Genomic DNA, 15,961 nt, shown 5'->3' with positions numbered 1-15,961 from the left:
AGCTAAACGAAGAGGACGCCGACAGGGCCACATTGTTCCCTGCCCACGACCGCCCACTTCCACACGCCACCATCCATGTTCACCGCCTGGATGCCGGCCCCAGCTCTCAAGGCCCTAGAACCGGTGCGCCCACGGGTCGCCGCGTTGGGTATGTACCCGCCGCCACCGCGTTGGACCTTCTCGTCCTACAATGCAATAGCCATTGCCTTAGTTGTCTACATCAGACATCTGAAATAAAACAAAAGTCAAATGCTACTAATTAGACGTAATACATCAAAATGTCAAACAGAGTCAACACTTTAATTATGCTTCATAGGATAAGAATCAAACATACATAGTTAAACCAAATACTTAACAAAGTGTCAACAACATTTCACAGATTTTTTTAGAATTTTTGAAGCACTAACCTGGCTTGGCTCAATGCCAATGTGGTTCAGCATATCAATGCATAGATATAGGAATCATCCTTGTACTTTGCACAAACAAGGGAAAAACATGAGCTTTCATGTTTCCGTGTATTATAGTTGAGCAGAAGCGATACATGGACAGTAGTATGAATGTACAATAGTGGGAAAGTTGAGGTTCCCTGGGCTGAATGTCGATGAAAGGTGCCTCCCATTTGCCCTTGTAGTCCAGGTTCCTAATTATCTGACTACACAAATATCCCATGTCAGAAGTTGCAATGCCAATGCACACTGTTGTTTGTCTACAATTTGACTATCTAATCTTACTCTAGCAGAAGTACCTTTTGCATCCATGGTCTCTTGCACCGAGGTACGTACCAAACTCCTAACTTCTTACAACTGATGATATTGTTAGGCGATGGAATTTGGAGTAACTTCTTGCTGACAACTGATTATATTGTTGGGCATTGAATTAATTGAACCACCCAAACTACTTTCAATCCTTTCTCGAAAGACAAATCAAGGAGACCACGAGATAGAAAAAGAGAGAAACTTACCATTAAGATAGAGGACAAGTCAGGCAGTCTTGCACATGGTGTTGGTAGGCAGCACCGCCGTGGTCGGGACAGTTCACGCCCCAAATCCATATCCTCCATTTTTGCAAGATTCTGTACACCACATCTTTCTTACTAAAGTGGGAGAAACCATAAATCGACTATCAATCATCATTAAGTGTAGAATATGGTCATTAAAATTCATTAAAATCATTGCATATCGCTTGCTTGATTCTCCTCTATTAAATTAGCATTCATCACGGTGCCTTCTAAAGACAAGGCATGAAAGAAACACAAAGCACAACCCAAGCACATTGGTTTATGTACCATACTCATTGTAAAAAATTAGAAGCTTCTGTAAGATGTGACACTATTTACATGTTTGGAGTGAATTGCATCCTCGTACAAAGGATAGAAGAACTGAATGCTTATGTACTTATAAAATACAAAAGTGAAAAGGGTAATTAAATCATGTTGGGTTAAAAACCTTACGTTCCCATGGTTCTTTCTCAGATCAAAGAACTCAAAATATCAGCAATGGATATTGGAGCCAGGAGAAGAAACGACGTGACCTTCACCCACATCCTTAATGGCCAGCCTCATCTCCATGCCCAGGACGATCTGAAGCCTCCCTCAATAATTCGACACCTGCACGATGACCGACCGTCAGATCACAACACTCGGCTTGGGCAACGAATTCGAGGGATTTCTAGACCAAGCGTTGAGAGTACCTAGGGGTCACCTTGGTTTTTGTACACGACAAAGAGGAGTGCGGGAGGCGAGCCCCAACCCATCGAGACCACGATGCCTTGAGAGAAATCTAGGGGAGGCGATGGTGAAGCACGACATCATGGCGCACGTGCCCTACGTCTCAACGCTACAGTCGAGCGTCGCCATGTAGCCGCACAACAGCTTGCACTCCATGAGTTACATACTATTTTCGCTCACACGACGAACGCCATCCGCCCGTCACTGAGACCCATCCTCTCAACCCTGCTGCTCCACGATCACGCGACGCCGTGTTAGTTAATGCAAAAACATAGGAGGCGGGCATCGTAAGGTAAAAAGTCCGGTTTGGACGGGATGAAAGACGAACCAAAATAAAGCAAAATTGGACAGGGAAGGGGGTGGATGAGGAGGCGAACATACAACGAGGTCGGGGTGGCTGTGGCCGAAGCATGAGGCTCGGCCTCCTCGCCGATGACCAGATCCGCCGTCAGAGATGATGAGGTCATCAGCCCCGTGACCTGGATCCCGCCAACAGGGTGATGCAGAGGAGAGGTGCGGCGGCGTCCTACGGGTGAGGACGGCGGGGGAGGTGAGGGAGCACCTGAGCGCGGTGGTGCAGCTGCGTCCCTCGGGAAGACGAACAGTGAGCGGCCCGAGGCGGGAGGCGGCGAGGGGGAGAGAAGAGTCGTGCGGTGCGGGGTGAAAGCCCGACTCGCTCGGTTTGTAGCAGGGTACTGCTATAATCGAAACATTTCCTTTGATGTAATTTGACTACGTATGGAAAGATTAATCAGTGATTGACCGACTTATGGTAAGTTAATTAATTTAGATTTGATTTTTAAATATTGATTAGAGATTAACCGTGATTGATTCTCTCCCATAAAGACATTACTAAATAATTTGTGTCAACATGGAAAGTTCTGATCCGTTTGGCTTTCGGTACATGGGATGGTGGAAGGAAAGACGAAAATAAACCGGACGAAAATAAACCAGACGAATAATAACAGTGGACGCAATCCTAGCAACTGCTCCATTAAGAGTAGAGATAATGCCTCAGGATGAGGAGGTCACGATTAGGGTATGGCAAGAAGAACTTTTTTGGAAAGCTTTGATTCTGGTGATAATTACCATATTCGAAATTTCCTTAGTTATAGCCTTACCATACATGGATTGATTTATTACTATAATTATCATATTTGAGATTTCTAAGTTTATAGCCTTACCATACGTGGATTAATTGTGATTGATTACCATAAATACGTTGGATATTGTCGGCCAGACGAGAAAGAGAAAAACCGGTGGGAGGGGGGTGGTGGGAGGTGGGACGAAGAAAAACTGGTTAAAAAAAAACCGGTTGAAAATAAACCGGTTGAAAGTGGGGGGGGCTATTCAACCAATTCGTCCATTAGGAGTAGAGATTCACTTGATATACGTTTTGGCACTCAACTCGCGGATTCCGGAGGTGACGTTGGGGTAATCTATGCATAGGGGTTGATGCACATTTTCGTCCTTGTTTCTCCAGTAGAAATCTTGGGCACTCTTTGAGGTTCTTTGTGTTGGATCGAGTATTATGAATCTGAAATTGTTTGATGTGTATCATATAATTAACTCATGGATACTTGTGATAACATTGGAGTATCTAGGTGACATTAGAGTTGGTTGATGCGTATCATGTGGTGTTATTTTAGTACAAACTCTTGGATAGATCGAACGGAAAGAAAAACTTTGTGTTATTTTAGTACGAACTCTTGAATAGATCAAACGAGAAGAATAACTTTAAGGCGGTTTCATACCCTACAAACAATTTCTTCTTATGTTCTCCGCTAGATAAGAACTTTGGAGTGATTCTTCATCACACGTTGACGGATGGTTATGTGATCCAATTAGATTAGCATTGTTGAGAGATTGCACTAGCGAAAGTATGTACCCTAGGCCTTGTTTCCAAGCATTGCAATATAGTGTGTGCTCACTTTTATCGCTTGCTACCTTACTGTTTTTTATTATTCATTTTATAAAAATATATTTCTACCATCTATATTACAGTTTTAGCACCATCTCTTCGCCGAACTAGCGCACCTATACAATTTGCCATTGTATTGCGTGTGTTGGGGACACAAGAGACTTTTTATTATTTGGTTGTAGGCTTGTTTGAGAGAGACCATCTTCATCCTACACCTCCCACGGATTGATAAACCTTAGGTCACCAACTTGAGGAAAAATTGCTACTGTCCTACAAAACTCTGCGCTTGGAGGCCCAACACGAGTCTACAAGAATAAAGTTGCATAGTAGACATCAGTCATCCTAAGAGAATAGAGCAAGGTTATCAGAGAACTAATACTGATGCACCTAGTCCTAGTAATAAAAAGAAAAAGAAAACTGATAGGACTTTGCATGCTTCTAGTGAACCTGTTATAGATACACCTGAGAATCCAAATGATATCTCCATTTCTGATGCTGAAACACAATCTGGTGATGAACATGAACCTAGTGCTAATGATAATGATGATGTTCATGTTGATGCTCAACCTAGCAATGATAATGATGTGGAGATTGAACATGTTGTTGATCTTGATAACCCGCAACCTAAGAATAAATGTTATAATAAGAGAGACTTTGTTGCTAGGAAACATGGTAAAGAAAGAGAACCATGGGTTCAGAAACCCATGTCCTTTCCTCCTAAACCATCCAAGAAAAAGGATGATGAGGATTTTGAGCGCTTTGTTGAAATGCTTAGACCTGTCTTTTTGCGTATGCGTTTGACTGATATTATAAAAATGTCTCCTTATGCTAAGTATACGAAAGATATTGTTACAAATAAAAGAAAGATACCGGAAGCTGAAATTTCCACCATGCTTACTAATTACACTTTTAAGGGTGGAATATACCAAATAAACTAGGAGATCCAGGAATACCAATTATACCATGCTCCATTAAAAGAAACTATGTTAAGACTGCTTTATGTGATTTGGGAGTCGGTGTTAGTGTTATGCCTTTCTCTTTATATCGTAGACTTGAATTGAATAAGTTGACACCTACTAAAATTTGTTTGCAAATGGCTGATAAATCACCTGCTATACCCATCGGTAATTGCAAGGATGTCCCGGTTGTGGTCGCAAACGTTACTATCTTAACGGACATTGTTATTCTTGATATTCCCGATGACGAAAGTATGTCGATCATCCTTGGTAGACCCTTTTTGAATACTGCAGGGGCTATTATTGATTGCAACAAGGGCAATGCCACTTTTCATGTTAATGGTAATGAGCATACGGTACACTTTCCGAAGAAACAACCTCAAGTTCATAGTATCAATTCTATTGGAAAATTTCAACTATTACTATTGGAGGTTTTGAATTCCCTCTCCCTACCGCCAAGAAGAAATATGATATTCTCATTGTTGGGGACGTGCATATCCCCATTGAGGTAACCTAGTGTTATTCAAAAAGTCTCCGGTTTCATGTCCTTCGGAAGAAGTTTGTTAATAAGACTTGATCAACCTTGTTAATGGACTCCTTTTGATGGGCATGAGATGGATGAATTTAGAAAGCAAAACTTTCTGTATCCACTTTTTACTGGTTGTTATCTAAAATAAATAAAGCAAAAATAGTATTATCCGTTTGTTTTCTAAATTATCCGTGTAATAAAAAATGTCCCGAAAATAAAAGTTCTCCAAATGCCCTGAAAATTTAGTATGATTTTTTATAGAATATTGGAGGATTTCTGGCACTGAGAATGCACCAAGGGGATGCACCAGTGGACCATAAGGGTGGAGGGCATGCCCTACCCCCTGGGCGCGCCCCCTGCCTTGTGGATCCCACGTGGGCCCCCTCACTTATTCCAGCATCCATCCACTTCGTCTTCCTCTAGAAAAAATCATCCCGTTGCTCAAACCCGTGTTCTAGCTCATCTTGCTGCCATTTTCGATCTCCTTGTCCAAAGCTCCATTTGCAAAACTATTTTGGGGGATTGTTCTTTGGTATGTGACTCCTCCAATAGTCCAATTAGTTTTTGTTCTAGTGCTTTATATATTGCAAATTTTTGTTGTTGTCGTGACCATGTTCTTGAGCTTGCATGTCAAATTTTATGTGGTTCAAGGTAGTTTCAATGCATGATATAGCCTCTAGACACTTGTAGGAGTAGTTGCTATCAATCTTGTTGAGTTTGGTTCACTTTTATTTTGAGTCACTAAAAAATTCAAAAAAATTCAGAGAAAAGAAATGATGAAAAGATGGTTGAGAGGCCCTTCAAACCGGGGTTCAAAGGAAAATGAAAATGAAGAGAACATGAAGCCCAAGTACAACCTTCCTTGCACCGCGGAGGTTCGGTTGTGTGAATGGCCAAGTGATGCATTCTTGAGGGCGTCCGGAATTTATGAGTATTTCTATTATTTGGTCGAGAATGTAGGCATCACCGACTTCCTCCACGATAAGTGTTATCAATACCTCCTACTCACCAATACCTTCGTGCAAAATTTTCACTTTAATGCTAGGAAATCACCACCCACGGTAGAGTTCTATTTATATGATGAGCATAAGGAGATGATGCTTTATGATTTTTGTGAGGTTTGCAAATTACCTTAAGAGGGCAGCGTTAGTGAACCACGTCCTAGAGACGTGGAGGATTTTATTGATGAAGTTACCATAGGGGAAGAGAGAGGGGTGTCAGAAGTGAGAGTGGCTAATTTGCATTTTCCTGTTTTGCGTTATTACTCATTATTTGCTGGGAGATGTTTAATTGGTCGTGGGGAGAGCGGAGTCCTTAGTTCCCCGGGCCTTGCTATTTTGTGACATGCTTTACTTCGTGATAGAACTTTTAGTTTGCTTGCTATGGTTGCTCGACAGTTGAGTCTAAATTGTTCAAGGTTTCCGGGGGTATCTATGCCACCCGCCTTGCTAGACGCTTCGAGATACCATTTAGGAACGATGAGGAAGAGGAGATGCTGCTGCCCACTAGGTACTTAGACTATAACAGTATGGTAGCACATGATTTTATTAGTGATGATAAGGACAAGAGACTCATCTATAACCTGGTATTCAGCCAGAAGACTTGTCAGATTATTACTTTGCCTGCACCTTCTTTGTTCGATATTCATTCAGGCAGGTACCTCATCATGCCTGAGGATATGCATACTAGGAGCGGACGCGATCCCCAGTTCCTGAGCCAGAACCATCACATGATCCGTATGAGGAGTCTATTTATCAGTGGGAGCCACAGGAGCTCGCTAACAAGTGGAACCCTCAGGATCCTTCTCAGTACCCAGGAGAGGGCTACTTTGATCCATGGGCATAGACCAACTTAGGCCAAAAGCCTAAGCTTGGGGGAGTAAGTATTTCTCACCAACATTACATTCATGTTCACACACTCATTCCAGTTGTCAGTGTGCATACTTTTTCATTGTATTATCCATGTTAGTTTATTTCTTTTTCTCACTTTCTTCTTGTGTGTTCGAAAAACTTTGAGAAAATCCAAAAAAAATTACTTGTAACTTCTTTTTAGTTTTTCTTTCCATCCTTGCTTAGAAGTAGTCTTAAATAAAACCCAAAAAGATTTCTTGTTCTTATTTTGCTTGTTTGGAGTTTTCCCGTATAAATATTTTTTCTCGTTCTTGTTTTGCTTTCTTCAGAAAAACAAAAACTCCAAAAAAATATTTTAGTGTGTTTCTTTGAATTTCTTTTTTCCTTTTTTGGGTCGTAAGGAGAAGACCACGATGAAAATATTGAGTGGTTCTCATATGAATTATTGTTGATCTAACAAAGAGCTCATATTACCTTGTCTTCTCCGTTGAATAAATGTTTGCATATTCTAGCTTAGCTCCAATGCACATGCACGCTTATTATTATTCACACCATTCGGTCGTGCAAGTGAAAGGCAATAATGACGATATATGACGAAATGATTGAGATGGAGAAAAGCCGGTATGAACTCGACCTATTTTGTTTTTGTAAATATGATTAGTTCATCATTCTTTATTCAGCCTATTATGAATGAAACATGTTTGCAATGACAATTAGAGATTATAGTTACTCATTCCATGCTTAATTAGCTAGGAGTTTATAATGGTTTACCTTGAGTGCCAACATGCAAATTAAAATGGTTGTGATGTAGTATGATAGGATGGCATCCTCCTTTGAATGATTCAAGTGGCTTGACTTGGCACATGTTCACGCATGTAGTTGAAATAAAAATCAACATAGCCTTCACGATATTTATGTTCATGGTGATTTATATCCTACTCATGCTTGCACTCAATATTGGTTAATCTCAATGCATGTTTATGACTGTTGTCGCTCTCTATTTGGTCGCTCCCCAATCTTTTGCTAGCCTTCACTTGTACTAAGCGGGAATACTGCTTGTACATCCACTTCCATAAACCAAAAGTTGTTCCATATGAGTCTGCCATACCTATCTATATGCGGTATTTACCTGCCGTTCCAGGTAAATTTGCATGTGCCAAACTCTAAACCTTCAAATAATAATCTGTTTTGTATGCCCGAATCGCTCATGTAGCGACTGGGGCTGTCAATATCTTCCATGCTAGGTGGGTTATTCTCATGGTGAGTGTTGATTCACTTGTCATTCACGAGAAAGTGGCTAGTAATGGGGATGCCCAGTTCCATGCTCAAATCAAATCAAAATATAATATCAAACAAAACTCCCCCAGGACTGTTGTTGGTATGGACGGTACCCGTTGTTTGAGACCAGCCGTGGAGTGTGCTTGTTGGAGGGGGAGTAAAAAATTTACCATTTAGTGTGGGAACCGCCTATAATGTATCTAGCATGGAAGATGCCGAGATCTCTTGGTTGTTATGTTGACAAAGAAAGCATACCGCTCAAAATTATTTTCATCTGTGTTTTAAAAGCTCGAGCTCTAGCACCTCTGCAAATCCCTGCTTCCCTCTGCGAAGGGCCTATCTATTTACTTTTATTGTTGATCATCATCCTCTTATAAAAAGCACCAGTTAGAGAGCACCACTGTCATTTGTATGCATTGTTATTAATTGATATTAAGTGTAACTGTGACTGGATCTCTTTTACCATTATTACAATGTCTAGTCAGTCCTTGATCTTCAGGAGTGCTCTGCATTTATGTTTTGCGGTCTTAGAAAGGGCTAGCGAGATACCACTTTTTCATATTATATCATGATTGTTTTCAAAAAGTGTTGTCATCTGAGATTCATTATTATTGCTCGCTAGTTAATTATGACATTGATATGAGTAAATGTGAGACCTAAATGTTATTGTGAATATAGTTAGTTCATAATCTTTGATGAAAACCTGAATGCTGGCTATACATATTTGCAACAAGAAGATCAAACAGAGTTTGTAAAAGTTTTTCTTTATCACTTTTAGTTAGTCTACTGAATTCCTTGAGGACAACCAATGTGTTAAACTTGGGGGAGTTGATACGTCTCCATCGTATCTACTTTTCCAAATTCTTCTGTCCTTGTTTTGGACTCTAATTTGCATGATTTGAATGGAACTAACCCGATTTGACGTCATTTTTAGCATAATTGCCTTGGTGTTATTTTTGTGCAAAAATAAAAATTCTCGGAATGACCTGGAAATTTACGGAGAATATTTCTGGAATATATAAAAAGTATTGGTGAAAGAATCAACCAGAGGGGACCCACCACCTGTCCACAAGGGTGGAGGGCGCCCCCTAGGGCGTGCCCCTACCTTGTGGGTCCCCTGGACCTCCTCCGACCCTAACTCCAAATCTATATATTCATGTTTGGGGAGAAAAAAACAGAGAGAAGGGTTCATCGCGTTTTACGATACGGAGCCACCGCCACCTCCTGTTCTTTATCGGGAGGGCAGATCTGGAGTCCGTTCGGGGCTCCGGAGAGGGGAAATCGACGCCATCGTCATCATCAACCATCCTCCATCACAAATTGCATGATGCTTACCGCCGTGCGTGAGGAATTCCATCATAGGCTTGATGGACGGTGATGGATTGGATGAGATTTATCATGTAATCGAGTTAGTTTTGTTAGGGTTTGATCCCTAGTATCCACTATGTTCTGAGATTGATGTTTCTATGACTTTGCTATGCTTAATGCTTGTCACTAGGGCCTGAGTGCCATGAATTCAGATCTGCACCTATTATATTTTCATGAATATATTTGTGTTCTTGATCCGATCTTGCAAGTTGTAGACACCTATTACGAGTTATGATCCGCATACCCCAAGGTGACAATAATTGGGATTCTTTCCGGTGATTACCGTAGTTTAGGAGTTCATGTATTCACTAAGTGCTAATGCTTTGTTTCGGTTCTCTATTAAAAGGAGGCCTTAAAATCCCTTAGTTTCCATTAGGACCCCGCTGCCACGGGAGGGTAGGACAAAAGATGCCATGCAAGTTCTTTTCCATAAGCACGTATGACTATATACGAAATACATGCCTACATTATATTTATGAATTGGAGCTAGTTTTGTGTCACCCTAGGTTATAATTGTTGCATGATGAATGCTATCCGACATAATTCCATCACCAATCCATTGCGTACGAGATTTTCACATATTGATATTTGTTGCGTTACTTTTCCATTGCTACTGTTACAATTGCTACGAAACTGCTACTACTACTTTTGCCATCGTAACCGTTACTTCCATACTACTTTGCTGCAGATATTAAGTCTTTTAGGTGTGGTTGAATTGACAAATCAGCTGCTAATACTTGAGAATATTCTTTGGCTCCCCTTGTGTCTAATCAATAAATTTGGATTGAATACTCTACCCTCGAAAACTGTTGCGATCACCTATACTTGTGGGTTATCAATGAACCCCTCCGTGATGCTGTCTAGATTCAATCTCATGGTTCTGGAACTTGCGGCGGCTGGAATTGTGTTTCGTAGACTCCCCTAGGGTTTCTGGAATATTTGGCAATTTATAGGGCGAAGAGGCGGTGCGGGAGGTCACCGAGGGGGGGGCACAATCCCCGGGTGCGCCTGGGCCTTTTGGCGCGCTCTGGTGGGTTGTTCCCACCTCGGGGCTCTCCTCTGGTACTTCTTTGGCCCATGTGGTGTCTTCTCATCCAAAAAAAATGTCCAAAAAGTTTCGCTGCGTTTGGACTCCGTTTGGTACTAATATTTTGCAAAGTAAAAAAAACAAGCAAAAAGCAACAACTGGCACTGGGCACTATGTCAATAGGTTAGTCCCAAAAAATGATATAAAGTTGTTATAAAATGATTGTAAAACATCCAAGAATGATAATATAACATCATGGAACAACAACAAAATTATAGATACGTTGGAGACGTATCACCACTCTCCACCCAATTCATGCCCTTTTCTCCCACTTTATTCTCCGCTACTGCCGCTGACGCATGGAACCAGACAAAAACCTATTAGAGATGGAGTTGTTGGAGGTGCAGGAGGATCCGAGCATTACGCTCGCCCGAAAGATAAACTCAGCGACGCGGAAAAATTGTCGCGGCAAAACGAAGCTTGAAAAAGAGGAAACGCTCAGGAAGTCGCTTTAAAACGAAGGCCACAAAGGAGGAAATGTTGAGGAAGTGGAAGGCCGATGGAGGGCGTGTTGATGGCATCCGTGGCTGTGGGCATGACAGTCGCAGACATGGGGAGGTCACGGCTAGGGACATGGAGACCCGATGATGTCACCCATCGTCTAGATGCCGTCATGGCCAAAGCATTACAAGGCTCCATACTACTACGATGCCAAGCAGCTCAGTAGGTAGTCCACGACAACCGCCATTGGGAAAGTGCCTTACATCGTCAACATAAATGCGGTGACACTACTCTTCTCAGAGTCTTCTTCGCCATAGCTCGTCCGGGCACGGACGGCGGGCGGGGAGCAGATGGGTGCCCGCACGCTGTTCGCTGCCTGCCTAAAGCAAGGGAGAGGGTTTACGACAACATGGATAGGGAGGTTTTTAACATCATCCACGACGGAGGTAGAGGAGGAGGTGGTTATGAGGAAAGTAAGGTGGAAGACTCAGATCCCACCAAATCCGGCAACTGCACCCACAAGTAATATGACTAAACCCAGACCGGCACGCGGCAGTCCTACACCCAGACCGGCATGGGTACACAACAGCAGGATTGGGTCGCGATTTGATGAAGAAGCGTAGAAGACAAAGTTTCAACATGCGGGAGGACGAGCTGTTGTGCGATGCATGGTAGGCCGCTAGCCTCGATTTGATCCATGGCACGGAAAAAGGGCACAACTTTGTGGGCCAACATTCACACATGGTTTTCATGAACAGAAGCACTCGCTCCCTACTCCAACATGATCATTCGCAACCGTGAATCAAAGTCCCTCAACCATCGATGCTACATGATCCAAGAGGCCGTGATGGATGCGGCCACTTGGCACATCTCATCGAACGGTGGCCTAGTGGTGCGCAAACACCAAGCAAATAAGTTCATTTGGCCGGATATGCATAGTTCACTTCATCACTAGCCGGATATGCATAGTTTTGTTGATCACTAGTATGCATAGTTTTGTTGATCATTTGCTGGATATGCATAATTTTGTTGCTCACTGGCCGGATATGCATAGTTTTATTGATCACTGGCGGGATATGCATAGTTTTGTTGGTCACTAGCCGAATATGCATAATTTTGTGGCCGAATATGCATAGTTTAGTTGACAATGTTTATTGTGTAGCCTTCTCGTGCGTGTATGGTGTTCAAGAAGTTGGAGAAGAAAAACTTCATCATCATGCATTGTTTGTTGAACTTGAACGGGCAACCGTAGTGGAACTTATACATAGCCAAGATAGCCGCCCAAGCCACCGAGGAAGAAATCGGTGACCCAACCGACCCAACAAATTAAAGAACCACCCAAGAAGGTTAGAAGAAGGTTTCAAGGAAATAAGTGGGAGGAGGAGAGTATAGGTGTCAAAACCGGATGATCTCAGGTAGGGGTCCCTAGCTGTGGAGCTTGGATCAATGGGGAATAGGGGACTAGGGACACGATGTTTTCCCAGGTTCAGGCCCTCTCAAAGAGGTAAAACCCTAGTATTATCCAAGAAGTGAGAGAGTGCAGCGGTCAAGATGACAGAGAAGTTCGAGGACATCTTATCCAAGATGGAGGAGGCATACGTCAAGCGCTCAGACATCAAGGAGGAAAAAATGGCGAAGAGGTTCAAATTATTGATGGAGGTGACTGGGAAGAAGCTAGCGCTCGAAGAGAACAGGGCCATGATCGAAGAGAAGAGGGTCTTGCTTGAGGAGGAGAAGACAATGCTCAAAGAAAAGAAGGCAAAGATCACAGCCAATGGGGAGGATGCCAAGATGTTGTCCTTGAATTTGGAGTCTTTGGATGCCGATGCAAGAATGACTGTGCAAGCCGTCCACTACAAGATGTTACAGCAATAGATAGATGAGTTGCAGGCGGCGGACGAGGAGGAGGAGGAGGCGGCGGAGAAGGAGGCGGAAGCTGCATATGCGGCAGCGACGACACCTTGAGTGTGGAGGCTTGGATTGCTGGTCCGACATGGTAGAAAATCTCAATTTTTTTGCATGGACTGTGAGACTGATATTGTTTTGTGATCGGGCATGCAAAAAGTTAAGCATACTTGCCTCTCTTTGGTTGTGAACGAGTATGCGATCCCGCGCTGGTGTGATCCGGCACGCGCTATGGATCGAACTTTGTTTGAATTTCAGATTGCCCTTTAGTGACAAATATATGGCTTTGGATAACAGGCTCCGGCATCCGTGTCCACAGACTGGTCCCCCTGCCCGCGGACGGATGCTGGAGGAAATCTACGGGTGCACGTTGGAGATGCCCTAATATCTTTTTTCTACACCTAAAACCCCTCTTTATTCGTTGGACACCAAGGTTACTTCGTTGATAAGGAGAGGGATTAAATCTGCTGGACCAAAAACGAAGTATTAGCAGGGGTAGAAATTCTTGCTCATCTAGGTAGATCATGCGCTACAACATTCGCCTGTCTAGGGCAGTGTTCATAAATTACATGAGGAATATCAATGAATATGAGTAGCAATCTTCGAAAATTGCAGCTGCGGCACCAACAGAGGACCGCCCTCTTGCATCGTACTAATCACATCAATATTATCCAAGTTGATAACCAATCTATTGCAACCAACAATCATTGCTAAATTCAGTCCAAATCTCAGAGCCATAGCTTCAGCCATAAAAACATCTAAGCATAATTCAATCTTCTCATTTGCTGCTGCATCGAAATTACCTTTGTCATCTCTAATGACTACAACAACTGCTCCTTGAGTGAATCGGGGTCGAAAGATGCCCTAATATCCTTACACAAGGTGCTGGCGTGCTGCGCAGAAGTTTCTAAAGAGGGTCGGTCGCTTTCGTAGTACTCTCCTTTTGCAAATGTGCCGCTCCCAAGGTACGAATGGCAATGCCGGAGGTGACGTCCGTATTTACTATCTCAGTCCTGGTTTACTAATCCCATCATATTTTAGATTAAAGTTTGACCACGTATTTGACTTGTAAAATATGAATGCATGTCACCAAAAATTATATTATGGGATTCGTATATGAATTTAGTTTTTAATAACATTATTTTTGCTACATATAACATATATTTTATTAGTTAAAATCATGATCAAAATATAAGAAGACTAGTGACGCAGGTAGTATAACTGATACACTGGCCCTTCACCACAGAATTAGCAGTAGCATTAAATTGGAAAAAGTCTAAAATAAACCTTAAGTTTGTAGACGAAAGCTAAATCAAACCCTAAATTTTGTTTGTGTATTCCACATAATTCCAACAAATGTTCGGATTTCAAAATTGTTGACAATTTTCAAGAAAATATATCTACAAATTTCAGAAATGTTTTCAAATCTCGACGCTACTGTTTGTTGTAAAATATTTTCGCGCTTCTCTTTAATCAACAACAGCTATGAGGTAGAGTGGCTACCTTGACAAGGTCAGCATCGCGTATTTTTAAGTTTACCTGGTGTGCCGGCCCAGTGTTGTCCAGCGGCAGATTTTAAGTTCACCTAGTGGGCCTGCCCACTACAGTCCGCCTGCAGTAAGAAATCCTGGGTTTCAGCTTCATGTCACCAATCCTTGTTTGAGAATGCACTTAAGGTTTAAAATAGACCGAGATCATATAGTTCGGTGTGCTGATTTCAGGGATTCATAGTTCAGGATTTGATTTAGTTTTCGTCTACAAGTTCAAGGTTTATTTTAGTCTTTTTCCCATTAAATTTCTCACGACCGTGCATTTGGTTGCTCAGTGCAGCCTGCCACGTTCACGTGTGAAAATATTATCGCCGCGGAGCAGTTTTTCGCTATAGGCAGCTAAATTGGGGCTAGGCCGTTCAGCTACATGCAGATCTAACCGTGCCTTCGGGTGACAGAATCAGATGGTTTTCTCGGCGCGAAAACGATGCCCCGAGGTGAAATCGTCGCACGCTTTTCACGTCGGTGGCTCTGTCTCTCTCCCTGTTGGAACTGTATAGTACTATGTTAATGACACACACGAACCACCGGAAATAATGCCGATCGCAGCGGAGAAAGAAAACGTGCTCAGTTGGATAATTAAGCCACTGATAGAGACGGAAAGTTATCTATCAGAGCTCACGGGACCATGGTTCCGTCTCATGACCGGGTCGACGAATGCAACGTCGGTGCAGTTAGTAGGTCAGAGTTTTTATTGCTTTTTTAGAGCGATTAGTAGGTCAGAGTTTGGACATGCTGTTGACGGGGTTTGTGTCTTTTGCACATTGGAGCAAAGGCGTCTTTTGGAACGCCTGCTCCACGCACAGAAAGCCAGGGAGGCGTGCATCGGACTCGCACTGAACTCCTGGGGTAGAAAAGGCGCAGACAAGCAAGCAAAGCACATTGACGAAGAGATATACATTTCTGTCATTGAACTTGCGAGATTGCTTAGCGCGGTGTGCAGAGGGGAGCAGAATAGTGTTTATTTCGAGAGAACTTTCTAATCTATTTATAATCAATCATGATAGTAAAAAAAGTCTAGAGGTAATAATAATTACAACTAGGTTCATGGACCACCTACCGACGACTACAAACACTGGAGCAAGCTAGAGGCGTGCCGCCGTCATCGCTCCTCGCTTATCGGAGCCGGGCAAATCTTGTTGCAGTAGACAGTCGGAAAGTCGTCGAGCTAAGGTCCCAAGGGACCAGCGAACCAGAGCAGCAACCATCGTTGATGAAGAGAATTATAGATCGAAAAAATCAAACATGTAACCAAAGGAATGAAGACGAATGAAAACTGGACCCAGATAGATCCACTGAATACCAGCACCGAGCGAATTCCGCGAGATTCGATGGTGACACACCTACCCC

This window comes from Triticum aestivum, chromosome 3B, assembly GCF_018294505.1.
Source record: "Triticum aestivum cultivar Chinese Spring chromosome 3B, IWGSC CS RefSeq v2.1, whole genome shotgun sequence".
Lineage (NCBI taxonomy): Eukaryota > Viridiplantae > Streptophyta > Magnoliopsida > Poales > Poaceae > Triticum > Triticum aestivum.
This window is presented reverse-complemented; position numbering follows the sequence as displayed.